The sequence below is a fragment of the Pseudophryne corroboree genome, chromosome 4, assembly GCF_028390025.1.
Source record: "Pseudophryne corroboree isolate aPseCor3 chromosome 4, aPseCor3.hap2, whole genome shotgun sequence".
NCBI lineage: Eukaryota > Metazoa > Chordata > Amphibia > Anura > Myobatrachidae > Pseudophryne > Pseudophryne corroboree.
The window spans coordinates 100,548,267-100,574,450 of NC_086447.1; the positions used below are offsets into that span (position 1 = coordinate 100,548,267).

General features: G+C 48.5%; 1 protein-coding gene across 2 annotated transcripts in view; it reads right to left on the bottom strand.

The window, feature by feature from the left end:
- The window catches only part of TDRD15 (tudor domain containing 15), a 129,777-nt gene extending 110,926 nt beyond the window's left edge, over positions 1 to 18,851 (bottom strand). Inside the window, exons 1-2 of one of the 2 annotated variants that reach the window (XM_063915312.1) lie at positions 18,683 to 18,851; positions 12,698 to 12,734 (exon numbers count right to left, since the gene is read on the bottom strand). The gene's annotated coding sequence lies outside the window, so the exon portion shown is untranslated. Of the gene's footprint in view, positions 1 to 12,697; positions 12,785 to 18,682 lie in introns of both variants that reach the window. The other variant, XM_063915311.1, reaches the window with a different exon arrangement.
- Between the last annotated feature and the right edge of the window lie 7,333 nt (positions 18,852 to 26,184).

The window sequence follows — 26,184 nt, forward strand, 5'->3', positions numbered from 1 at the left end:
ACCAAGTAGCTGCTCGGCAAAGCTGTAATGCCGAGGCCCCTCGGGCAGCCGCCCAAGAAGAGCCCACCTTCCTTGTGGAATGGGCTTTTACTGATTTTGGATGCGGCAATCCAGCCGCAGAATGAGCCTGCTGAATCGTGTTACAGATCCAGCGAGCAATAGTTTGCTTTGAAGCAGGAGCACCCAGCTTGTTGGATGCATACAGGATAAACAGCGAATCAGTTTTCCTGACTCCAGCCGTTCTGGCTACGTAAATCTTCAAAGCCCTGACTACATCTAGTAACTTGGAATCCTCCAAGTCACGAGTAGCCGCAGGCACCACAATAGGTTGGTTCCAATAAAAGATGACACCACCTTCGGCAGAAATTGCGGACGAGTCCGTAATTCTGCCCTGTCCATATGGAAAACCAGATAGGGGCTTTTACATGACAAAGCCGCCAATTCTGACACACGCCTAGCCGAAGCTAAGGCCAATAGCATGACCACTTTCCACGTGAGATATTTTAACTCCACGGTTTTAAGTGGCTCAAACCAGTGTGATTTCAGGAAACTCAACACCACGTAAAGATCCCAAGGTGCCACTGGAGGCACAAACGGGGGCTGAATATGCAGCCCTCCCTTTACAGACGTCTGAACTTCAGGTAGAGAAGCTAGATCTTTTTGAAAGAAAATGGATAGGGCCGAAATCTGGATCTTAATGGATCCCAATTTTAGGCCCAAAGTCACTCCCGACTGTAGGAAGTGAAGGAAACGGCCCAGCTGGAATTCCTCTGTAGGGGTATTCCTGGCCTCACACCAAGCAACATATTTTCGCCGTATACGGTGATAATGTTTAGACGTCACGTCCTTCCTAGCCTTTATTAGCGTAGGAATAACCTCATCCGGAATCCCTTTTTCTACTAGGATCCGGCGTTCAAACGCCATGCTGTCAAACGCAGCCGCGGCAAATCTTGGAACAAACAAGGTCCCTGCTGCAACAAATCCTGCCTTAGAGGCAGAGGCCACGGCTCCTCTGTGAGCATTTCTTGCAGCTCTGGATACCAAGTCCTTCTTGGCCAATCCGGAACAATGAGTATTGTTCTCACTCCTCTTTTTCTTATGATTCTCAGCACCTTGGGTATGAGAGGAAGAGGAGGCAACACATAAACCGACTGGAACATCCACGGTGTCACCAGTGCTTCTACAGCTATCGCCTGAGGGTCTCTTGACCTGGCGCAATACCTCTGTAGCTTTTTGTTGAGTCGGGATGCCATCATATCCACCTGTGGCAGTTCCCACCGACCTACAATCTGCGCGAAGACTTCTTGATGAAGTCCCCACTCTCCCGGGTGGAGGTCGTGCCTGCTGAGGAAGTCTGCTTCCCAGTTGTCCACTCCCGGAATGAACACTGTTGACAGTGCTCGTACGTGATTCTCCGCCCATCGAAGAATTCTGGTGGCTTCCGCCATCGCCACCCTGCTCCTTGTGCCGCCTTGGCGGTTTACATGAGCCACTGCGGTGATGTTGTCTGATTGAATCAGCACCGATTGGTTGCGAAGCAGGGTCTCCGCTTGACTTAGGGCGTTGTATATGGCCCTTAGTTCCAGGATATTGATGTGAAGGCAAGTCTCCTGACTTGACCACAGCCCTTGGAAACTTCTTCCCTGAGTGACTGCCCCCCACCCTCGGAGGCTTGCATCCGTGGTCACCAGAGAAGGTGAGTACTCTGCAGCCACCACAGAAGGGACACCCTGGCCCTGGGGGATAGGGTGATCAGCCGATGCATCTGTAGATGCGATCCGGACCACTTGTCCAACAGATCCCATTGAAAAGGTCCTCGCATGGAACCTGCCGAAGGGAATGGCCTCGTAAGACGCCACCATCTTTCCCAGGACTCTCGTGCAGTGATGCACCGACACCTGTTTTGGTTTTAAGAGGTCACTGACCAGTGTCATGAGTTCCTGAGCCTTCTCCGTCGGGGAAAAAAACCTTCTTCTGGTCTGCGTCCAGAATCATGCCCAGGAAGGGCAGACGCGTCGTAGGAATCAGCTGCGACTTTGGAATATTCAGAATCCAGGCGTGCTGTTGTAACACTTCCCGAGAGCGTGCTACACTAATCAGCAACTGCTCTCTGGACCTCGCCTTTATGAGGAGATCGTCCAAGTATGGGATAATTGTGACTCCTTGCTTTCGCAGGAGCACCATCATTACTGCCATTACCTTGGTAAATACTCTCTGTGCCGTGGACAGACCAAACGGCAACGTCTGGAATTGGTAATGACAATCCTGTACCACAAATCTGAGGTACTCCTGATGAGGTGGATAAACGGGTACATGAAGGTAAGCATCCTTTATGTCCAGAGACACCATAAAATCCCCCTCCCTTGCGAAGACCGCTCTGAGCGATTCCATCTTGAGCTTGAACTTTTCAAGTATATGTTCAGGGATTTTAAATTCAATATGGGTCTGACCGAACCATCTGGTTTCGAGATTACAACCTGGTCGAATAATAACCCCCTCCTTGTTGAAGGAGGGGAACCTTGACCACGACCTGTTGAAGATACAATTTGTGAATTGCAGTTAACCCTGTTTCCCTCTCGGGGGGGAAGGAAGGCATCTTCTCAAAGTCCAGCTTGTATCCCTGAGACACAATATCTATTGCCCAGGTATCTAACAGGGAGTGAACCCACTTGTGGCTGAACTTACGAAAGCGTGCCCCCACCGGGCCTAGCTCTGCCTGTGGAGCCCCAGCGACATGCAGTGGATTTTCGTAGAGGCCGGGGAGGACTTCTGTTCCTGGGAACTAGCTGTGTTGTGCAGCTGGTTTCCTCTGCCCCCGCTTCTGGCAAGAAAGGACGCACCTCAGACTTTCTTGTTTATTTGTTCGAAAGGCTGCATTTGATAATGACGTGCTTTCCTAGGCTGTGCAGGAATACAAGGCAAAATATCAGAATTACCAGCTATAGCTGTGGAGAACAGGTCTGAGAACCTTTCTCCACACAATCCTCAGCCTTCCATATGCCACTTAAGTTGGCATCATCTGTCCATTGCATATTCTACAGGATACGTCAAACAGAAATCGACATAGCTTTGCCTCTGGGACCCAGTATACTCATGTCTCTTTGGGCATGTTTTATGATATATATCTCTTAAGACAGCATCTTTAATATATATATATATATATATATATATATATATTATATATATATATATATATATATACACACATACATATATATATATATATATATATATATATATATATACTAGGGTCTCAATTTCTGCTGATAAGGTACCTGTCCACGCCGCCACAGCGCTATAAACCCATGCCGACACAATCGCCGGTCTGAGTAGTGTACCAAAATGTGCACGCTATCTGCAGGATCCCTGAGAATAGCTAGGGCTACCTTTTGGGCAAACGTGACACCCTAGGGGAAGATTCCCATCACATCCTGGCCCTAGTGGGGAAAGGATACTGCCTGAGAATTCTTTGTGGGAAGCTGCAGTCTCTTGTCTGGAGATATCCGCTCTTTTTCCTCATGAGAGGAGGGAAAATTACCTCAGCTTTCTTCCCCTTAAAATGTGTACCCTTGTGTCAGGGACAGATGAGTCATCAGTGATATGCTAATCATCTTTATTACAATAATCATATATTGAATACTTTTCTGCCATTTTGGCTGTAACTTTGCATTATCGTAGTCGACACTGGAGTCAAAAACTCCATGTCGATATCAGTGTCCATTATTTTGGATAGTGAGCATTGTGAGACTCTGAAGGTCTCTGCGCCATAGGTACAGACATGGGTAGATTTCCTGTCTGTTCTCTAATCTTTTGTGCAATAAATTCACCTTAGCACTTACACATATCCAAACAGGTGTCGGCGTTGTCGACTGAGACACCCTCTCACACACATATTAGCTCCATCTCCTCCTTAGGGGAGCCTTTTACCTCAGACGTGTCGACACACACGTACCGACACACCACACACACAGGGGATGCTCTATTTGAAGACAGTTCCCCCACAAGGCCCTTTGGAGAGACAGAGAGAGAGAGTATGCCAGCACACACCCCAGCGCTATATGACCCAGGAATCACACACTAACGTAGTGTTTACCCAATAGCTACTGTATATATTGTTTTTACGCCAAATTTATGTGCCCCCCCTCTCTTTTCACCCTCTTCTATCGTGCTTCTGCAGGGGAGAGCCTGGGGAGCTTCCTCTCAGCGGAGCTGTGGAGAGAAAATGGCGCTGGTGAGTGCTGAGGAAGAAGCCCCGCCCCCTCAGCAGCGGGCTTCTGTCCCGCGATTTTGTGTAAAATAATGGCGGGGGCTCATGCATATATACAGTGCCCAACTGTATATATGCCCACTTTGCCAAGAGGTCTCTAATTGCTGCCCAGGGCGCCCCCCCCTGCGCCCTGCACCCTACAGTGACCGGAGTGTGTGGGTGTAATGTGGGAGCAATGGCGCACAGCTGCAGTGCTGTGCGCTACCTCATATGAAGACTGGAGTCTTCTGCCGCCGCTTTTGAAGTCTTCTTGCTTCTAACGCCGGCTTCTGGCTTTGCGAGGGGGACGGCGGCGTGGCTCTGGGATCGGACGACCAAGGGTGCGTTCCTGTGTTCGATCCCTCTGGAGCTAATGGTGTCCAGTAGCCTAAGAAGCACGACCTATCCGCAGTTAGTAGGTTCGCTTCTCTCCCCTCAGTCCCACGTAGCAGAGAGTCTGTTGCCAGCAGATCTCTCTGAAAATAAAAAATCCTAACAAAATACTTTCTTATTAGCAAACTCAGGAGAGCTCACTAAAGTGCACCCAGCTCTGTCCGGGCACAGATTCTAACTGAGGTCTGGAGGAGAAGCATAGAGGGAGGAGCCAGTGCACACCAGTATTCCTAATTCTTTCTTAAAGTGCCCTGTCTCCTGCGGAGCCCGTCTATTCCCCATGGTCCTTACGGAGTCCACAGCATCCACTAGGACGTTAGAGAAATTAAGCAGTACATTAGCTAAGAAGCACCTTTCCAAAGGCGCTTCTTGTTTGAGATTGTGGCGGCAGTATTCAAAAGGGCATTGTACACATTCCAATAAAAAAAAAATATCAAAAATGTAATAAGAATTTACTCACCGGTAATTCTATTTCTCGTAGTCCGTAGTGGATGCTGGGAACTCCGTAAGGACCATGGGGAATAGCGGGCTCCGAAGGAGGCTGGGCACTCTAGAAAGATTTATGACTACCTGGTGTGCACTGGCTCCTCCCACTATGACCCTCCTCCAAGCCTCAGTTAGGACACTGTGCCCGGACGAGCAGACATAATAAGGAAGGATTTAGAATCCCGGGTAAGACTCTTACCAGCCACACCAATCACACCGTACAACACGTGATACTATATCCAGTTTGACAGTATGAAAACAACTGAGCCTCTCAACAGATGGCTCAACAATAACCCTTTAGTTAACAATAACTATTTACAAGTATTGCAGACAATCCGCACTTGGGATGGGCGCCCAGCATCCACTACGGACTACGAGAAATAGAATTACCGGTGAGTAAATTCTTATTTTCTCTAACGTCCTAGTGGATGCTGGGAACTCCGTAAGGACCATGGGGATTATACCAAAGCTCCCAAACGGGCGGGAGAGTGCGGATGACTCTGCAGCACCGAATGAGAGAACTCCAGGTCCTCCTCAGCCAGGGTATCAAATTTGTAGAATTTTGCAAACGTGTTTGCCCCTGACCAAGTAACTGCTCGGCAAAGTTGTAAAGCCGAGACCCCTCGGGCAGCCGCCCAAGATGAGCCCACCTTCCTTGTGGAATGGGCATTTACAGATTTTGGCTGTGGTATGCCTGCCACAGAATGTGCAAGCTGAATTGTACTACAAATCCAGCGAGCAATAGACTGCTTAGAAGCAGGAGCACCCAGCTTGTTGGGTGCATACAGGATAAACAGCGAGTCAGAGTTTCTGACTCCAGCCGTCCTGGAAACATATATTTTCAGGGCCCTGACAACGTCTAGCAACTTGGAGTCCTCCAATTCACTAGTAGCCGCCGGCACCACAATAGGCTGGTTCAGGTGAAACGCTGACACCACCTTAGGAAGAAATTGGGGACGAGTCCTCAATTCTGCCCTATCCATATGGAAAATCAGATAAGGGCTTTTACATGATAAAGCCGCCAATTCTGAAACTCGCCTGGCTGAAGCCAAGGCCAATAACATGACCACTTTCCACGTGAGATATTTTAGATCCACGGTTTTTAGTGGCTCAAACCAATGTGATTTTAAGAAAACTCAACACCACGTTGAGATCCAAAGGTGCCACAGGGGGCACAAACGGGGGCTGAATATGCAGCACTCCTTTCACAATGCCTGAACTTCAGGTACTGAAGCTAATTCTTTTTGAAAGAAAATCGACAGAGCCGAGATCTGTACTTTAATGGAGCCTAGACTTAGGCCCATATTCACTCCTGCTTGCAGGAAATGTAGAAATCGACCTAGTGGAAATTCCTCTGTTGGGGCCTTTTTGGCCTCGCACCATGCAACATATTTCCGCCACATGCGGTGATAATGCTTTGCCGTAACATCTTTCCTGGCTTTAATAAGCGCAGGAATGACTTCTTCCGGAATACCCTTTTCCTTCAGGATCCGGCGCTCAATCGCCATGCCGTCAAACGCAGCCGCGGTAAGTCTTGGAACAGACAGGGCCCCTGCTGAAGCAGGTCCTGTCTGAGCGGCAGAGGCCATGGGTCCTCTGATATCATTTCCTGAAGTTCCGGGTACCAAGCCCTTCTTGGCCAATCCGGAACCACGAGTATCGTTCTTACTCCTCGCCATCTTATTATTCTCAGTACCTTTGGTATGAGAGGCAGAGTAGGGAACACATAAACCGACTGGTACACCCACGGTGTCACTAGAGCGTCCACAGCTATCGCCTGAGGGTCCCTTGACCTGGCGCAATATCTCTTTAGCTTTTTGTTGAGGCGGGACGCCATCATGTCCACCTGTGGCCTTTCCCAACGGTTTACCAACAGCAGGAAGACTTCTGGATGAAGTCCCCACTCTCCCGGGTGTAGGTCGTGTCTGCTGAGGAAGTCTGCTTCCCAGTTGTCCACTCCCGGAATGAACACTGCTGACAGTGCTAGTACGTGATTTTCCGCCCATCGGAGAATCCTTGTGGCTTCTGCCATTGCCATCGTGCTTCTTGTGCCGCCCTGTCGGGTCACATGGGCGACTGCCGTGATGTTGTCTGACTGTATCAGTACCGGCTGGTTTTGAAGCAGGGGTCTTGCCTGACTTAGGGCATTGTAAATGGCCCTCAGTTCCAGAATTTATATGTAGGGAAGTCTCCTGACTTGACCATAGGCCCTGGAAGTTTCTTCCCTGTGTGACTGCTCCCCAGCCTCTTGAAGGCTGGCATCCGTGGTCACCAGGACCCAGTCCTGTATGCCGAAACTGCGGCCCTCTAGAAGATGAGCACCCTGCATCCACCACAGTAGAGACACCCTGGTCCTTGGAGACAGGGTTATCATTTGATGCATTTGAAGATGCGATCCCGACCACTTATCTAAGAGGTCTCACTGGAAGGTCCTCGCATGGAACCTGCCGAATGGAATTGCTTCGTATGAAGCCACCATTTTTCTCAGGACTCGTGTGCAACGATGCACCGATACCCTTTTGGTTTTAGGAGGTCTCTGACTAGAGATGACAGCTCCTTGGCTTTCTCCTGCGGGAGAAACACTTTTTTCTGTTCTGTGTCCAAAATCATCCCCAGGAACAGTAAGCGAGTGGAAGGAACCAGCTGTGACTTTGGAATGTTCAGAATCCAGCCATGCTGTTGTAGCACCTCCTGAGATAGTGCTACTCCGACCAGTAACTGCTCCCTGGACCTTGCCTTTATAAGGAGATCGTCCAAGTATGGGATAAATAAAAACTCCCTTTTTTTTTGAAGGAGTATCATCATTTCTGCCATTACCTTGGTAAACACCCTCGGTGCCGTGGACAGTCCAAACGGTAGTGTCTGGAATTGGTAATGGCAATCCTGTACCACAATCTGAGGTACTCCTGGTGAGGAAGGTAAATAGGGACATGCAGGTAAGCATCCTTGATGTCCAGGGATACCATGTAATCCCCCTCGTCCAGGCTTGCAATAACCGCCCTGAGCGATTCCATCTTGAACTTTGTTATGTAAGTGTTCAAGGATTTCCATTTTAAAATGGGTCTCACCGAACCGGCTGGTTTCGGTACCACAAACAGTGTGGAATAGTAACCCCGTCCTTGTTGAAGTAGGGGCACCTTGACTATCACCTGCTGGGAATACAGCTTGTGAATTGCCTCTAGCACAGCCTCCCTGCCTGAGGGAGTTGTCGGCAAGGCAGATTTGAGTAAACGGCGGGGGGGAGACGCCTCGACTTCCAGCTTGTACCCCTGAGATACTACTTGAAGGATCCAGGGATCCACCTGTGAGCGAGCCCACTGATCGCTGAAATTTTTGAAACGGCCCCCCACCGTACCTGGCTCCGCCTGTGGAGCCCCCGCGTCATGCGGTGGACTCAGAGGAAGCAGGGGAAGAATTTTGATTCTGGGGACTGGATGCTGGTGCAGCTTTTTCCCTCTTCCCTCGTTTGACCCGCCTGCTTTTTTGAAGCCGAAAGGACTGTACCTGATAATACAGTGCGTTTCTTAGGCTGTGAGGAAACCTGAGGTAAAATATTTTCATCCCAGCTGTTGCTGTGGATACGAGGTCCCAGAGACCATCCCCAACCAATTCCTCACCCTTATAAGGCTCTATGTGCCTTTTAAAGTCAGCATCACCTGTCCAGTGTCGGGTCTCCAATACCCTCCTGACAGAATGGACATTGCAATAATTCAGGATGCCAGCCGGCAAAATATTCCTCTGTGCATCCCTCATATATAAGACGACGTCTTATGTTCGCAAAATAGTATCCCTGTTTGAAAGGGGTACAGACCACGCTGCAGCAGTCTGCAGGTCTCAGTCTAGTACCTGAGTGTGTAATTACAGACTTCAGGATAGCCTCCTGCTATTTATCAGCAGGTACCTTCAAAGTGGCCGTATCCTAAGACGGCAGTGCCACCTTGACAAACGTGTGAGCGCCTTATCCACCCTAGGGGATATCTCCCAGCGTAACTTATCCTCTGGCGGGAAAGGGTACGCCATCAGTAACTTGTTAGAAATTACCAGTTTCTTATCGGGGAAACCCACGCTTTTTCACACTTCATTCACTCATTTGATGGGGGAACAAAACACTGCCTGTTTTTTCTCCCCACACATAAAACCCTTTGTTTTTAGTGGTACTTGGGTTAATGTCAGAAATGTGTAACGCATTTTATATTGCCGGGATCATGTAACGGATGTTCCTAGTGGATTGTGTATATGTCTCAACCTCGTCGACACTGGAGTCAGACTCCGTGTCGACATCTGTGTCTGCCATCTGAGGGAGTGTTGATGGCCTTTGAGACGTCTGGGCAGGCGCGGGCTGAGAAGCCGGCTGTCCCATAGCTGTTACGTCATCCAGCCTTTTATGTAAGGAGTTGACACTGTCGGTTAATACCTTCCACCTATCCATCCACTCTGGTGTCGGCCCACAGGGGCGACATCTCATTTATCGGCATCTGCTCCGCCTCCACATGTCTCCTCATCAAACCTGTCGACACAGCCGTACCGACACACCGCACACACACAAGGAATGCTCCAATGAGGACAGGACCCACAAAAGCCCTTTGGGGGTACAGAGTGAGAGTATGCCAGCACACACCAGAGCGCTATATAATGCAGGGACTAACTGAGTTATGTCCCCTATAGCTGCTTTTATATAATTTATACTGCGCCTAAATTTAGTGCCCCCCCTCTCTGTTTTAACCCTGTTCTGTAGTGTAGACTGCAGGGGAGAGCCAGGGAGCTTCCCTCCAACGGAGCTGTGAGGGAAAAATGGCGCCAGTGTGCTGAGGAGATAGGCTCCGCCCCTTTTTTGCTGCCTTTTCTCCCGCATTTTTATGGAATCTGGCAGGGGTTAATATACATCCATATAGCCCTGGGGGTTATATGTGATGTATTTTTGCCAGCCAAGATGTTTATATTGCTGCTCAGGGCGCCCCCCCCCAGCGCCCTGCACCCTCAGTGACCGGAGTGTGTGGTGTGCATGAGGAGCAATGACGCACAGCTGCAGTGCTGTGCGCTACCTTGGTGAAGACTGATGTCTTCTGCCGCCGTTTTTCCGGACCTCTTCTTGCTTCTGGCTCTGTAAGGGGGACGGCGGCGCGGCTCCGGGACCGAACACCAAGGACTGGGCCAGCGGTCGATCCCTCTGGAGCTAATGGTGTCCAGTAGCCTAAGAAGCCCAATCCGGCTGCAAGCAGGAGAGTTCGCTTCTTCTCCCCTTAGTCCCTCGCTGCAGTGAGCCTGTTGCCAGCAGGTCTCACTGAAAATAAAAAACCTAAATCTATACTTTCTTTCTAAGGGCTCAGGAGAGCCCCTAGTGTGCATCCAACCTCGGCCGGGCACAAGATCTAACTGAGGCTTGGAGGAGGGTCATAGTGGGAGGAGCCAGTGCACACCAAGTAGTCATAAATCTTTCTAGAGTGCCCAGCCTCCTTCGGAGCCCGCTATTCCCCATGGTCCTTACGGAGTTCCCAGCATCCACTAGGACGTTAGAGAAAAATAATAATGAATATTAAATTTAAAACCTGGAGTGTTTTGAATTTTATATTTTTGACCTTTTGTATCCCATGGGCAGAACGGCCGACGGGATACAAAAAGCCACCTCTTGGTAAATACACACTCAAATGTACACAGTATTGCTGCTAAAAACAGTTCATTGTACTGAGAGAGTGTGTGTCCCCTACCTGCACAGGACAACTCACACGAGCCAATGGTAGCGGTGAGCAAGCCATGCTGCCGGTACCCCTAACGTCACAGGGGAGCAAGCGGAGGGTCTTCGGGCAGGGGAAGGGGGGGGTCCGAATTAGGCCCTAAAAGCAGCACTGCACACCAAAGAAGTCAACATGTTAATTTCCATCACATACTCATTATGGAGCTCAACAGAGGCCACTGGAGAGCAATGATCTTCTACTGCTGCAAGAGTGGTCTGTGACAGAAGGAAAGTTTTGACCGAATGTGAGCAGCTGCTTTTGTGGATTAAGCACCATCCCAATCCATTGTGTTCGAACAGTTTGCAGAATTTCGGTGTTCGCAGACAGTCCATGGAAGAAGATGAGTGCTGCGCCCGACCTGTGTCCGCCATCACCGGAGACAACTCTACTGTTGTGTGGTCCATAGTAGGATGCCAATGTGACTGTGGTCCAGTTAAAGGAGGAGATAGGAAACTCATTGGGATCCAGCCACTTGATACGCCACAAAAAGCTTGGCCTGAGCAAGGATTCAGCACGCTGGGTGCCCCATCAGCTGACTGGAGAGCAGAAGGCTTGGTGCCGCAACATGCTGGCAGGTTTGAAGGTGGGCACTCAAACTTTCTGGGAGGACATCAGTGGCAATGAATCCTGGATCTACAGTTTTGACCCCAAGACCAAGCAACAGTTGACCCAGTGTACCCCAGTTGGAAGTGCCCCGCCACAGAAGTTCCGACGTAAATGCAGCGTGCACAAGCAGATGGTGGTGGTTTTGTGGCCCAGACTGGTCATGTACTGTAGCTACTGTACTACTTGTGCTCACTGGGGACTGGTCCACCAACCAATGCCTGCTGCAAGTGCACCGTCCAAGAACTTGCGCTCATGGTACCCTTCTCCATCATGTCAATGCAACCGCCCACAAAGTCCAGGAAAGTGGTGCATGTTTCGGCCCATGAACGCATCCAGGAGCATGGTTATCCGCCGAACAGTTTAGACCTGGCCCCCTGCGACTTCTTCGTGTTCCCACAAATCAAACTCGTGGGATTAGTTTTGAGGCACCGGAAGCTGCAGTGGAGACATTCATCTAGCACGTTGCAGACATACCTGCTTCACCAAGTGGTTCCAAATCATGCAACTTTCAATACTTTGAAAAAACAAAGTATTCATTTCGTTTGTAAATATAATACCTTTTGTGCATCCAGAAACTTACTGAACATTGTGGAAAATACCATTTTGCGGAGGGCATTCCAAACTTTGGGCCTCAAGGCACACTCACAGTCCAGGTTTTAGTTATATCCATGTTGAAGCACAGGTGACAATCAGTATCTCAGTTACTTTGATTTAGCCAACTGTGCTTAAGCATGGATATCACTAAGACCTGTAGTATGTGAATGCCTGTATTTTGGAACAGAACTACCAATGAAATTCAACTCTTTGTTATCCCTATAAAGTCACAAAACAAAAATCAAAAGTACTGTATATAAAGTGCAAGTAAGTAATTAAGTGAGAATAATAAATCTATTTTTTTAATTCCCACTCCTTGAAACCATCTACTTTTTTTCCTCATATACTGGCCATGAACCATGAGAATATTTAATAGACTTCAAACTGTACTGTGTAATACAAAGGACAGTAGTTATTAAGGCCGAGCGGGAACTGGTGCTTCTTTATTATTACCCGTTGCCCATTGGCGCACTCTGCATGCGCTGCGCATATTCAGACACATTATAACTTTGGTTCAGGTCCAGATTTTAAATGCTGCTAGCTCTATTCCAATGGCCTCCCACCATTCAGCTTTGCACACAGTATAATTGTTTGACATATTTTTCAATCACAAACATCTCTATATACGTGTATAACTTACCGCTGCCATTAGACACAGTCACTTAGTAAATGGATATCTGCAAAGAATGGAAGAAATGTCAGCTCTTCAGTCACACCAGTGGCGGTCCTGTGGGAATAAAGAGGCAGTTTCTTAACTCACACAGTCTACTGGACCCACTTCAGTCAGGATTTCGTGCCCAACACTCCACAGAGACAGCACTGACTAAGGTAGTGAATGATTTGGTCACTGCTAAATCTAAAGCCCATTACTCACTACTTATTCTTCTTGATCTCTCTGCTGCTTTTGACACTGTCGACCACTCTCTTCTCATACAAACACTACAATCCCTAGGTATTCAGGACACAGCCCTTTCTTGGTTCTCATCCTACCTATCTAATCGCTCCTTCAGTGTTCGTTTCTCTGATACCACCTCCTCTTCGCTACCTCTATCAGTTGGAGTACCGCAAGGCTCAGTCCTAGGTCCTCTGCTTTTCTCTATCTATACCACATCTCTTGGCAAACTAATCAACTCTTTCGGATTTCAGTACCATCTGTATGTGGATGATACTCAAATCTACCTATCCTCCCCTGATTTGTCCCTATCTGTACTGGGCCGTGTCACTGAATGCCTTTCTGCCATTTCATCTTGGATGACATCTCGCCACCTCAAACTTAATATTTCCAAAACAGAATTAATTATATTTCCACCGGCCAATAGTAGTTTCCAACCTGATATCTCTATCACTGTTGAGAACTCTGCAATCACCCCTACCCCACAAGTTCGCTGCCTAGGTGTCATTCTTGACTCTGAACTGTCCTTTGTTACCCACATTCAATCTGTCTCAAGATCATGTTACATACATCTAAGAAACATATCCAAAATACGCCCTTATCTTACACAAGACACAGCAAAAACTCTAATCCATGCTCTCATTATCTCCCGCATTGATTATTGTAATAGTCTCCTGACCGGTCTTCCCAAACATAGGCTCTCACCGCTACAATCCATTTTGAATGCAGCTGCGAGGCTAATTTTCCTTGCCAGACGTTCATCGTCTGCAGATCCGCTCTGTCAGTCCCTCCATTGGTTACCGGTATTCTACCGTATTAAATATAAAATACTTTTACTCACATACAAGGCTATTAACCAAACTGCACCAACATACATCTCTTCACTCATCTCAAAATATCTCCCTACCCGACCTCTCCGCTCTGCACAAGATCTACGTCTCTCATCCACACACATTACTTGTTCACACTCAAAATTACAGGACTTTATCCGGGCTTCACCCACTCTGTGGAATGCCCTCCCACGCACAGTAAGACTCGCCTCTAGTCTCCAAACCTTTAAATGTTCCCTGAAAACTCACCTCTTCAGACAAGCCTATCAAATTCCAGACCCAGCCACATAACCTTCAGTGCTTCCCTATCTAATTACATCCTCTGTAGAGTATTCATAACATCACATATCTTGTCTTTCTTTAGTCTCACACCCTCCTGACACTTGGATAACTTTGTGGGGTATCATCATACAACCCATTAAGAACCTAGCAATCTGGTGCACCATTATGCAATAGGTAGCATCTATCCTTGTGTATCTATGCCTATCTCCCTATAGATTGTAAGCTTGCGAGCAGGGCCTTCCTACCTCTATGTCTGTCTGTTTTTACCCAGTTTTGTTCTATTACTGTTGTCCTAATTGTAAAGCGCAACGGAATATGCTGCGCTATATAAGAAACTGCTAATAAATAAATAAATAAATAAATAAATAAATAGTGAGCCGGGAGAGGTTAGTGAACCAACTGATTTACTAATGCTAAGCGAGAGCACTTGGTGCAGGTTCCCAAACACTGGGGGTCATTCCGAGTTGATCGCTAGCTGCCGTTGTTCGCAGCGCAGCGTTCAGGCAAAAAATCGGCACTTCTGCGCATGCGTATGGTACGCAGTGCGCACGCGCGTCATACTTTCACAAAAGCCATTGCAGTTTTACACAAGGTCTAGCGACGCTTTTCAGTCGCACTGCTGACCGCAGAGTGATTGACAGGAAGTGGGTGTTTCTGGGTGGCAACAGACCATTTTCAGGGAGTGTAAGAAAAAATGCAGGCGTGCCAGATAAAAACGCAGGAGTGGCTGGGGAAACGGAGGCGTGGCTGGCCGAACGCAGGGCGTGTTTGTGACGTCAAAACAGGAACTAAACAGTCTGCAGTGATCGCAAGCTAGGAATAAGTCTCGAGCTACTCTGAAACTGCACAGATTTTTTTTGTAGCAGCGCTGCGAACCTTTCGTTTGCACTTCTGCTAAGCTAAGATACACTCCCAGAGGGCGGCGGCTTAGCGTTTGCACTGCTGCTAAAAGCAGCTAGCGAGCAAACAACTCGGAATGAGGGCCACTGATCCCTAGTCTGCTGCATCTGCCCCAGTGTCTCCTTCAGAATATGTCCCATTGACTGGTGCTGCTGTTGCTGCCCCACTGTATCTCCTACTGCATATGCCCAACTGGTGCTGCAGCGGGCCCACTGTGTCTCCTTCAGGGTTGGCCCCATTGACTGGTTCTGCGGGCCACAATTTGTCCCGCTGCATCTGCCTCACTAAGGACTCTGCTGTGTATACTCCCTGTCGGGTTCGGTACGGGATCCTGACGTTCGGAATCCCAGCAGTCGATATACAGACGCCTGAATCCCGACCGTCAGAATGCCGGCAGGGCGGCCGAGCGGAACGAAGCCCCTTGCGGGCTCGCTACAGGTTCTATTCCCACTCTATGGGTGTCGTGGACACCTAGGAGTGGGAATAGCTATGGCGGCGCTACCGGCACTCTGTCGATCGGGATTCCGGCGTCTGTATTTTGACCGTCAGGATTCCAACCACATCCTCTCCCTGTCATGTGCCCAGTGCCTGCAGTTCTCGTCATCTGCCGGCGCACCAAACTGCCAGATAAACACTTTTCTGACAGCACAGATCCATAGTGTGCATTATGTTCAAAAATATTATACTTGTTCCATTGCGGCTGACCATAGTACAGGACATTTCTATTCAGCAACCACCCTTTTGTCTTGTTTTTCTGACCTCATCTGCTTTGTGAGTGACCAATTACTACAGCGCGTCATTGGAAAAGTTCCCTTTATAAGAGAAGATCCATAACCGGACAAGTGACCGCTTTAATCACACACTCAAAAGGAGTTAGACACTTGTTCAGCGATTATGATTAAACCACATTCTGAAGCAGAGAGAGAGATTTAAAATCTGGCCCGGTGCAGCCAGTGAGGACCGCACTTGAAAATCTAATTTGTAAAATGTGATGAACCGTACATTCCTAGTATGTCAGAACAGCTGTTAAACTCAGTAACACATTTATAATTTGCTGAATGGTCACTAACAAATTTCTGCAAGCAGTTCCAGGTCCTGCACTCCATTAAGGAAATAAATTGCAAGGTAAACAAGTTGCAACCTAAATTAAGAAACCGTTAACTTGGAGCCTCTCACAAGTGCGCTGAGTCCCCATAAGTTAGTACTTGGCTTAGATACAAGTATATGGAAGTCTGTTGGAGGGATGATACGTTATACTGTTCCATCATACAGTGTTTTCTTAATGGTAATAAAGAAAACCGTATCACAGCTACAGATGATTTCTTTACCCTGTCGACATACTGCAACAAATAATGGTGTTTATCTGCATATAGAAGGCATGTGCAAGCAGACATCCTGCCACACTAGCGCTGAGGAATCCAATGAACGTCTATTTCTCTGCTAGATTCAGCTCCCAAACTCGGTCCTCCAGGCACCTTAACAGTCTAAAGGGGACATTTACTAAGCAGTGATAAGAGTGGAGAAGTGAGCCAGTGGAGAAGTTGCACATGGCAACCAATCAGCACTGAAGTAACTATAATTTGCATACTATAGAATTAGCTGATTGGTTGATGGGGCAACTTCTCCACTGGCTCACTTCTCCACTCTTATAACTGCTTAGTAAATGTCCCCCTAAGTTTTAAGCTTGAGCTCAGGTTAAATCAAATTGACTGAGGTACTAATTAAGGGAAGCGGTTAAAATACCACTAGTCGAGTGCCTGGCCGTCACAATGCCGAAGCAGGAATCCCAATTAGCGGTGAAATGCCGCCTAGGCTATTCTCCCTGTGGGTGTCGTGGACACCCACAAAATAGCCTAGGTGGCACAGCAAGCCACCATTCCCGCAAGGGGCTTTCTAGCGCTTACCCTGTTGCCGGCATTACAGCTGATGGGATCCTGCTGTCGGCATTATGACAGCCAGGATCCCGGCATTTCATACTGATCCCCTAATTAAGCTACCTGAGCTCAAGCAGGGATATCCTTAAAACCTGGACTGTCAAGAAGAATCAAGTTTGGGAACCACTGCTCTAGACAAATTATCGGGCAATTAAGTATACCAGAGCATTTCACATGTCTCAACGTCACGTCCACAAGACACGAATGGGGTAGGACCAGCAATACTGTACATAGAGGATGTAACAATAAAGGTTCTGATAAGTGTGTTAAGCAAACCGTGACATATGTACAAATGCGGATATTTATTCGTTCTGGTCAACGGCATTGTGCAGTGGGGAGATCTGCAGAGAGTGAGGCAGTTTTACCTCACTTTCATAGACCTCACTGCATACAGAGCGTTCTAAATTTGTGTGTGTACTCTTTGGCTATTGAAAATTCCTTTATCATGTCGCCTGCAAACACCCTATTGACAGTCTTCTATCACCAAAACATTTACCACACATTGGGGCAGTTGTATTAACCTGGAGAAGGCATAAGGAAGTGCAAGGTGATAAACGCACCAGCCAATCAGCTCCAATATGCAAATTGTCAGTTAGGACCTGATCGGCTGGTGCGTTTCTCACCTTCCACTTATCACTTCCTTATGCCTTCTCCAGGCTTAATACATCTGCCCCAATGTGTATTGAAGATTCTCTAATTTGTTTCTTTTTACCTTGGTATAGGGACTAGTGTTACTGCCTCACAGCATGAAGGCCATGAGTTTACAGTAATTCCTATTTATGGCTCATTCCTGTGTGGAGTTTACACATACTCTCCGTGTTTGTACAGGTTTGCAGCAAGTGATCTGGTTTCCTCCCACTTCCGAAAAAACACATGCTGGTAGAATAACCGGCTTCTGACAAAAACTGACCACCCATAATGGAGAGTAACACCAATATTACATTATTCACCACGATCAGTAAATAACACATGGGTAGAAGTGATCCCCACGCTGACCGTTCCTGTTCTACAATGGGAGTAGAGCACCAGTCATAGGGGATATATCGAATAATGATACAATACTACTCCCAACAATTATGCACTAAATGTAAACACCATCAGTGATAGCGATATAGTGACACCCCCCCCCTTCCCCATTAGTGATAGTGGCCAGTGACAGCACCCCCACCCCTATTAGTGATAGTGGCCAGTGACAGCAGCCCCCCATTAGTGATAGTGGCCAGTGACAGCACCCACACCCCCATTAGTGATAGTGGCCAGTGACAGCACCCCCACCCCCATTAGTGATAGTGGCTAGTGACAGCACCCCCCCATTAGCGATAGTGGCCAGTGACAGCAGCCCCCATTAGTGATAGTGGCCAGTGACAGCACCCCCCATTAGCATACCTCCCAACATGACCATCTCCAGGAGGGACACAATGCTCTGCTTCTGGACTTTTTTCTTAATTTATGATTGCCATCACCTGTGTTGGACAGTTTCATGGATAAGAAAGGTGGTACAGCACAGGTGATGGCACGCATACATTAAGAGGGAAGTCCAGGAGCAGAGTATTCTGTACCTCCTGGAGAGGGTCATGTTGGGAGGTATGCATTAGTGATATACTGACTGCATGATGTGTTCACAGTACCCAGTGCACCCTTCCATCTGCAGCACAAGCCCCTGCAGGAACAGGTCATAGGGACACAGGCAGAAAGCACCCAATACACGGATTTACAGCCCACTGGACGCCATTATAACCGCAATGGGAGGAGTGTGGGGCTGGGCCCATCTGCTAGCCGCCACTTACCCGGCCCGCGCTGGAGTGCGGGGTGCAGAGGGCCGGCCAGCAGCGAGGCGGTATTGCTGCTGCAGCTTCCAGGAGCGGGCCTGCTCACCTGGTCCGCCTAGCAGGGCCTCGCTGAGGGGTGGAGCTTGCGCAATGACAGCCGGCACCCGACTGGAGGCAAACACGTGATTTATCAAACCCAGATTGGAGGTACAACTATGCAGTATGTATTATGCATACCTCCCAACATGACCCTCTCCAGGAGGGACAGTATGCTCTGCTTCTGGATTTCCCTCCTGGAGAGGGTCATGTTGGGAGGTATGTATTATGTACTCTCCATTTATCCCTACCCACTGCTCTGATTTAGCTTTGTTTACTGTTATGAGATGTACTAAGCAGTGTGAACAGTGGAGAAGTTGCCCATGGCAACCAATCTCTGCTCTGTATAATTTTACAGTATGCAAATTATAAATGTTACTTTAATACTGAATGGTTGCCTTGGGCAACTTCACTCTCTCTCTCTTACGTCCTAGAGGATGCTGGGGTCCACATTAATACCATGGGGTATAGACAGGCCCACTAGGAGCCATTGGCATTTTAAGAGTTTGAGTGTGGTCTGGCTCCTCCCTCTATCCCCCTCCTACCAGACTCAGTTTATAAAATGTGCCCGAATGAGCCGGTCACAGCTAGGGGAGCTCTACAGAGCTTCTTTAGTTTTATTTTTTTCTTAGAGTTAGTATAGGCACAGGGAGGCTGTTGCAACAGCCTCCGTGTTTCGTGGGACTTAGGGGGGGAGTAGTGTCCGCCGTGTGGGGTCTGAGCCACTATCTTCGCTGACAGGACACTGAGCTCCTAAGGGTGATGATCGTTAGCCGCCCCAGGCGACCCCTCACTCCCGCAGCACAGCCGCCACCACCTAACAGAGCCAGAAGATTCCGGTGGCGAGTGAGTCCCCGGCCTCCCTGGCAAGCGGGGAGCTGGTGTGAAGATGGCGGCAACAGGGTGGGAGCGCAGTATTAACTGCGCTCCGGAGGCTCAGCGGTACATAGTGCGGCACTGTGAGGGGCGCCTTGAGCCAGCGCCTATACCCTACACTGGCACCAAGGCTGTCAGGGATCTCGGTAACGCTGCCAGCACAATTCCTCTGGCCAGTATAAAGAAGTGGAGAGCGGGAAGCAGCGCCATGTTCAGGGGGCGGAGCTTCTCAGCGGACCCAACAGCGTTCATCGCCATTTTCCTGCCTGCAGATCCTCTACTGTGACGCTGACAGGGAGAGCTGTCCCTCCAAGCAACTCCAGCTATCCTGTGCGGTACCAGGGGGTTGTAGAAGGGGGGTGAAGCTATGTAAATACTGTGTAGTCTATTAAGGTGCACAGTAAGCCCCAGGTAGTTGTATTATATCTACCTTGGGAAGCGCTGTGTGTGGGTTGGATCCAATCTCTGTGTCTCTCTGTGGCATTCTTGGGGGGGGGAAACTGTGTCTGATATTTCCCTGTGTGTGTGTGGGTGTTGTTGTCTCACAATGGGGGTAATTCCAAGTTGATCGCAGCAGGAATTCTGTTAGCAATTGGGCAAAACCATGTGCACTGCAGGGGAGGCAGATATAACATGTGCAGAGAGAGTTAGATTTGGGTGTGGTGTGTTCAATCTGCAATCTTATTTGCAGTGTAAAAATAAAGCAGCCAGTATTTACCCTGCACAGAAATAAAATAACCCACCCAAATCTAACTCTCTCTGCAAATGTTATATCTGCCACACCTGCAGTGCACATGGTTTTGACCAACTGCTAAAAAATTTCCTGCTGCGATCAATTTGGAATTACCCCCATTGCCATGTCTAGGTACTCTGTGTCTTATGCTGCAGAGGACATTTCCTCTCAGTAGGAATCCATTCCATGTATACAGGAATGTAATGCATTGTCTCAGATCCCTATTGCTGAGCCTGAGTGGTTAACCTCTATTAAGGGAATGATCTCTCAAATCTCTACTAGGGTAGCTCATACTGAGACTGAAACTCAGGTTTTAAAGAAGTCTATGGCAGTTTGGTCGGGTTCTGTTCCTATTCCTTCCAAATCACATAGCATATACCCACAGAAATGTGCACTTGCCCAGATTATGCAAGATGACACGGATACTGACTCTGACACAGCAGACAGTGATGGGGATGTGCTGAGGGGGGCGGCATACCTTGCAAAGGGGGTGCAGCTCATGATTGAGGCCATTTGAGATGTGTTAAATATTACTGACACAACACCTGAGCAGGTTGAGGAGGCTTACTTCACAGATAATAAGAAAGCCTCGCTAACCTTTCCTGCGTCTAAAGAATTAGACGCTTTATTTGAAAAATCCTGGGAAAACCCGGAGAAAAAATTCCAGATTCCTAAAAGGATTCTGGTTGCTTTCCCCTTCCCTGAGGAAGATAGAAAAAATGGGAAAACCCACCCATAGCGGACGCATCTGTTTCTAGACTGTCGAAAAAGGTGGTTTTACCAGTCCCTGGATCTACCGCGTTAAAAAAACGGCTGATCGTAAGATTGACACTACTCTCAAATCCATATACATTGCTTCAGGGGGTAGCGCTGAGGCCTGCTATTGCCTGCGCGTGGATCTCTAAAGCTATAGTAAAGCGGTCAGGCAAGTTACTAGAGGATTTGGATTCAATGGATAGAAGTGACATTGAATTATTTTTACATAACATACAGGATTCTGCGGGGTTCATGGTGGAATCTATGAAGGACCTGGGTACGCTGACTGCAAGGATATCTTCCATGTCTATCTCAGCTCGCAGGGGACTCTGGCTACGGCAGTGGTCTGCAGATGCAGAATCCAGGAAAAGTGTGGAGAACCTACCCTACACAGGTCAGACTCTATTTGGGGAAGCGTTGGATGCGTGGATTTCTACAGCAACCGCGGGTAAGTCACTTTTTTTCTCTTACGTCCTAGAGGATGCTGGGGACTCCGTAAGGACCATGGGGATAGACGGGCTCCGCAGGAGACATGGGCACTTTAAGAAAGACTTTAGGTATGGGTGTGCACTGGCTCCTCCCTCTATGCCCCTCCTCCAGACCTCAGTTTACTACTGTGCCCAGAGGAGACTGGGTGCATTACAGGGAGCTCTCCTGAGTTTCCTGAAAGAAAGTATATTTGTTAGGTTTTTTATTTTCAGGGAGCCTGCTGGCAACAGGCTCCCGGCATCGAGGGACTGAGGGGAGAGAAGCAGACCTACTTTAATGTTAGGCTCTGTTTCTTAGGCTACTGGACACCATTAGCTCCAGAGGGATCGGTACGCAGGTCTCACCCTCGCCGTCTGTCCCAGAGCCGCGCCGCCGTCCTCCATGCAGAGCCGGAAGATAGAAGCCGGGTGAGTATGAGAAGAAAAGAAGACTTCAGAGGCGGCAGAAGACTTCAGATCTTCACTGAGGTAACGCACAGCAGTAACGCTGTGCGCTATTGCTCCCACACAGCACACACAAACGGCAGTCACTGTAAGGGTGCAGGGCGCAGGGGGGGCGCCCTGGGCAGCAATAAACCTTGTTTTCTGGCAAAAGTCTATATATACAGCTGGGCACTGTATATATAAAGAGCCCCAGCCAGGTTTTTAGATATTTGAGCAGGACAGAAGCCCGCCGCCGAGGGGGCGGGGCTTCTTCCTCAGCACTCACCAGCGCCATTTTCTCCACAGCACAGCGCTGAGAGGAAGCTCCCCAGACTCTCCCCTGCTTATCCACGGTGAAAGAGGGTTTTAAAGAAGGGGGGGGGGGCATATATTTGGCGCAAAATACATACAGCGCTATCTAGGTAAACATATTGTGTGTGTTTTTTCCTGGGTCATATAGTGCTGGGTGTGTGCTGGCATACTCTCTCTGTCTCTCCAAAGGGCCTTGTGGGGGAACTATCTTCAAATAAGAGGATTCCCAGAGTGTGTGGTGTGTCGGTACGAGTGTGTCGACATGTCTGAGGTAGAAGGCTTTCCTAGGGAGGAGGAGGAGCAAATGAATGTGGTGTCTCCGTCGACAACGCCGACACCTGACTGGATGGATATGTGGAATGTTTTAAGTGCTAATGTAAATTTATTGCACAAAAGATTAGACAATGCTGAAGCTAGGGAACAGCCAGGGAGTCAACCCATGTCTGTCCCTATGTCGCAGAGACCTTCGGAGTCTCAAAAGCGCCCACTATCCCAAATAGTAGACACAGATACCGACACGGATTCTGACTCCAGTGTCGACTACGATGATGCAAAGTTACAGCCAAAATTGGCTAAATGTATTCGAAATATGACTATTGCAATAAAAGATGTTTTGCATATCACAGAGGAACCCCCTGTCCCTGACACGAGGGTACACATGTATAAGGGAAAGAAACCTGAGGTAACCTTTCCCCCCTCACATGAGCTGAACGAGTTATGTGAAAAAGCTTGGGAATCTCCAGACAAACAACTGCAGATTCCCAAAAGGATTCTTATGGCGTATCCTTTCCCGCCAACGGACAGGATACGGTGGGAATCCTCCCCTAGGGTGGACAAAGCGTTGACACGCTTATCCAAAAAGGTAGCGCTGCCATCGCAAGATACGGCTACCCTCAGGGATCCTGCTGATCGCAAGCAGGAGGTTACCTTGAAGTCCATTTACACACATTCGGGTACCTTACTCAGACCGACTATTGCGTCGGCTTGGGTTTGTAGCACTGTAGCAGCATGGACAGATACCTTATCAGCGGAAATTTAAACCCTGGATAAGGATACCATCTTATTGACCCTAGGACATATAAAAGATGCTGTCTTATATATGAGAGATGCTCAAAGAGACATTGGTCTACTGGGTTCTAGAATCAACGCTATGTCGATTTCTGCAAGACGAGTCCTATGGACCCGGCAATGGACAGGTGATGCCGACTCAAAGAGGCATATGGAGGTTTTACCTTACAGGGGTGAGGAATTGTTTGGGGGAGGTCTCTCGCACCTGGTCAACACAGCTACAGCTGGTAAATCAAATTTTTTGCCTTATTCCCTCACAGCCTAAGAAAGCGCCACATTATCAAATGCAGTCCTTTCGGTCACAAAGAAACAAGAGAGTACGAGGTGCGTCCTTTCTTGCCAGAGGTAAGGGCATAGGGAAAAAGCTGCACAACACAGCTAGTTCCCAGGAACAGAAGTCCTCCCCGGCCTCTACAAAATCCACCGCATGACTCTGGGGCTCCGCTAAGGGAGTCCGCCCCAGTGGGGGCACGTCTTCGAATTTTCAGCCACATCTGGGTTCACTCACAGGTGGATCCCTGGGCAATAGAAATTGTTTCTCAGGGTTACAAGCTGGAATTCGAAGAGGTGCCTCCTCGCCGGTTTTTCAAATCGGCCCTGCCGACTTCTCCCCCAGAAAGGGAGATAGTGTTAAATGCAATTCACAAATTGTATGTCACAACTGAGGGCCTGAGCTGACGGGAGGCAGCCTCAGTTGTAGGGGCTGAGATGTACCGGAACCTGGGAGGTTGCATCAGACCCCTGGACATGTAAGTAACATGAATAATAACTGCCCGAAGGCGTGACCACGACAACTTGGATAAAAGTCAATGATGTTTATTATGACAACTCCGCAACACAGCAGCAGTAAAAGAAAACGTAAAAGTCAGCAAAGAATAAATACAGTTCCTGGGTACTACAGGATGGCAGGAGCCACAGGGCACTGGTAGTGTGAGATAGTTCTTATAATCTTCTAGATGGAAAGTCCTTACCAGGCCCGACTGTAGCAATGGAGATAACCCAGGATTGTGCCAGCTGGTGTTCCAGGAAAAGCTGGGTTGCTGAAGATAAAACGGCTGCTGTGGATACTGGCTGGAACCAGACTGTTAGCACGGAGTGGATACTGGCTGGAACCAGTTAAATAATAAATGAACTTGGGAGCGATGAAATATGAACTGAAATGTAGAACTTGAGAGCGGAGAAATAATAATACCGGTGGAGAGTGGTAAAGTGTAGAAAGGACACCGGCCCTTTAAGAGAAGCTGTACTCTGCTGGAAGCTGAGCTGGAAGCAGGTAATGTTGTAGCTGGAAACAGATGAATCCACAATGGATTGGAGAGTCAGGCTACACCGCAGGTGGAATGCTGGTGCGGGTCTCTATGGTGGAAGTCTTGAGACAGGAGCTGGAACCTGGAAGACAATCACAGGAGAGAGACGAACAGGAACTAGGTTTGACAACCAAAGCACTGACGCCTTCCTTGCTCAGGCACAGTGTATTTATACCTGCAGCAAGGAAGGGATTGGCTAGGCAATTATGCAGATTATCAATACTGAGAACAGATTGGTGGAAATGATCAGCTGACAGAATCCAAGATGGCTGCGCCCATGCAGACACTTGGAGGGAAGTTTGGTTTGTAATCCATGTGGTAATGAAAACAGTAATGGCGGCGCCGGCCACCGGAGACAGGAGGCGCCAGGCTGACAGATGCACATCCAACCACGCGGACACAGCGGAGGCCGCGGCTGACGTAATCGCCACTCAGACACTCTGCATGCAGAAGTTCAGGGACGGCGGCGGAGGCCGCGGGAGACGCCATGCCAGGTGTAATATGGCGTTTACTGTGACAGCGTCCCAGAGTGACAGGAGAGGATACAGGAATGTACACATCAGGATAACAGATGGAATCCGGTCCTGGAGCGCTGAGCCAGCCTTAGGAGGCATCTGATGGGTAAGAAATGGCGTCCAGATACCCGGATCGTGACAGCACCCCCCCCTTTAGGAGTGGCCCCAGGACACTTCTTTGGCTTTTGAGGAAACTTGGAATGGAATCTCCGGACCAAGGCAGGAGCATGGACATCAGAAGCATTGGTCCATGAACGTTCCTCAGGACCATAACCCTTCCAGTCAATAAGATATTGTAGTTGACCGTAACGGTGACGTGAGTCCAGGATCTTGGCCACTTCATACTCAACGCCTCGTTGAGTTTGGACTTTCGGAGTTGGAGGAAGTGAGGAATGAAACCGATTCAAGATCAGCGGTTTCAACAGGGAAACATGGAATGTCCTGGGTATTTTTAAGAAGGGAGGCAACTGGAGTCTGTAAGCAACAGGATTGATGACTTGTTCAATCTTGAAAGGACCGATATAGCGAGGTGCAAACTTCATACTGGGAACTCTTAACCTCAAATTCTTCGTGGATAACCATACCCGATCACCCACCTTGAGAGCAGGAACTGCTCGACGCTTCTTATCCGCAAACTTCTTGTACCTGAACGATGCCTTGAGCAGAGCTGATCGTACGCTCTTCCAGATATTGGCAAACTGATGCAAGGTGATATCCACTGCGGGAACAGAAGTTGCTGGAAGCGGTTGGAACTCAGGGACTTTAGGGTGGAATCCAAAGTTAGTGAAGAATGGTGTTGAAGCAGATGAAGAATGATACTTGTTGTTATGACAGAACTCGGCCCAGGGAAGTAATTGAACCCAGTCATCTTGAGAGGAGGACACATAGATGCGGAGGAAGGCCTCCAAGTCCTGATTCACCCTCTCGGTTTGACCATTGGTCTGAG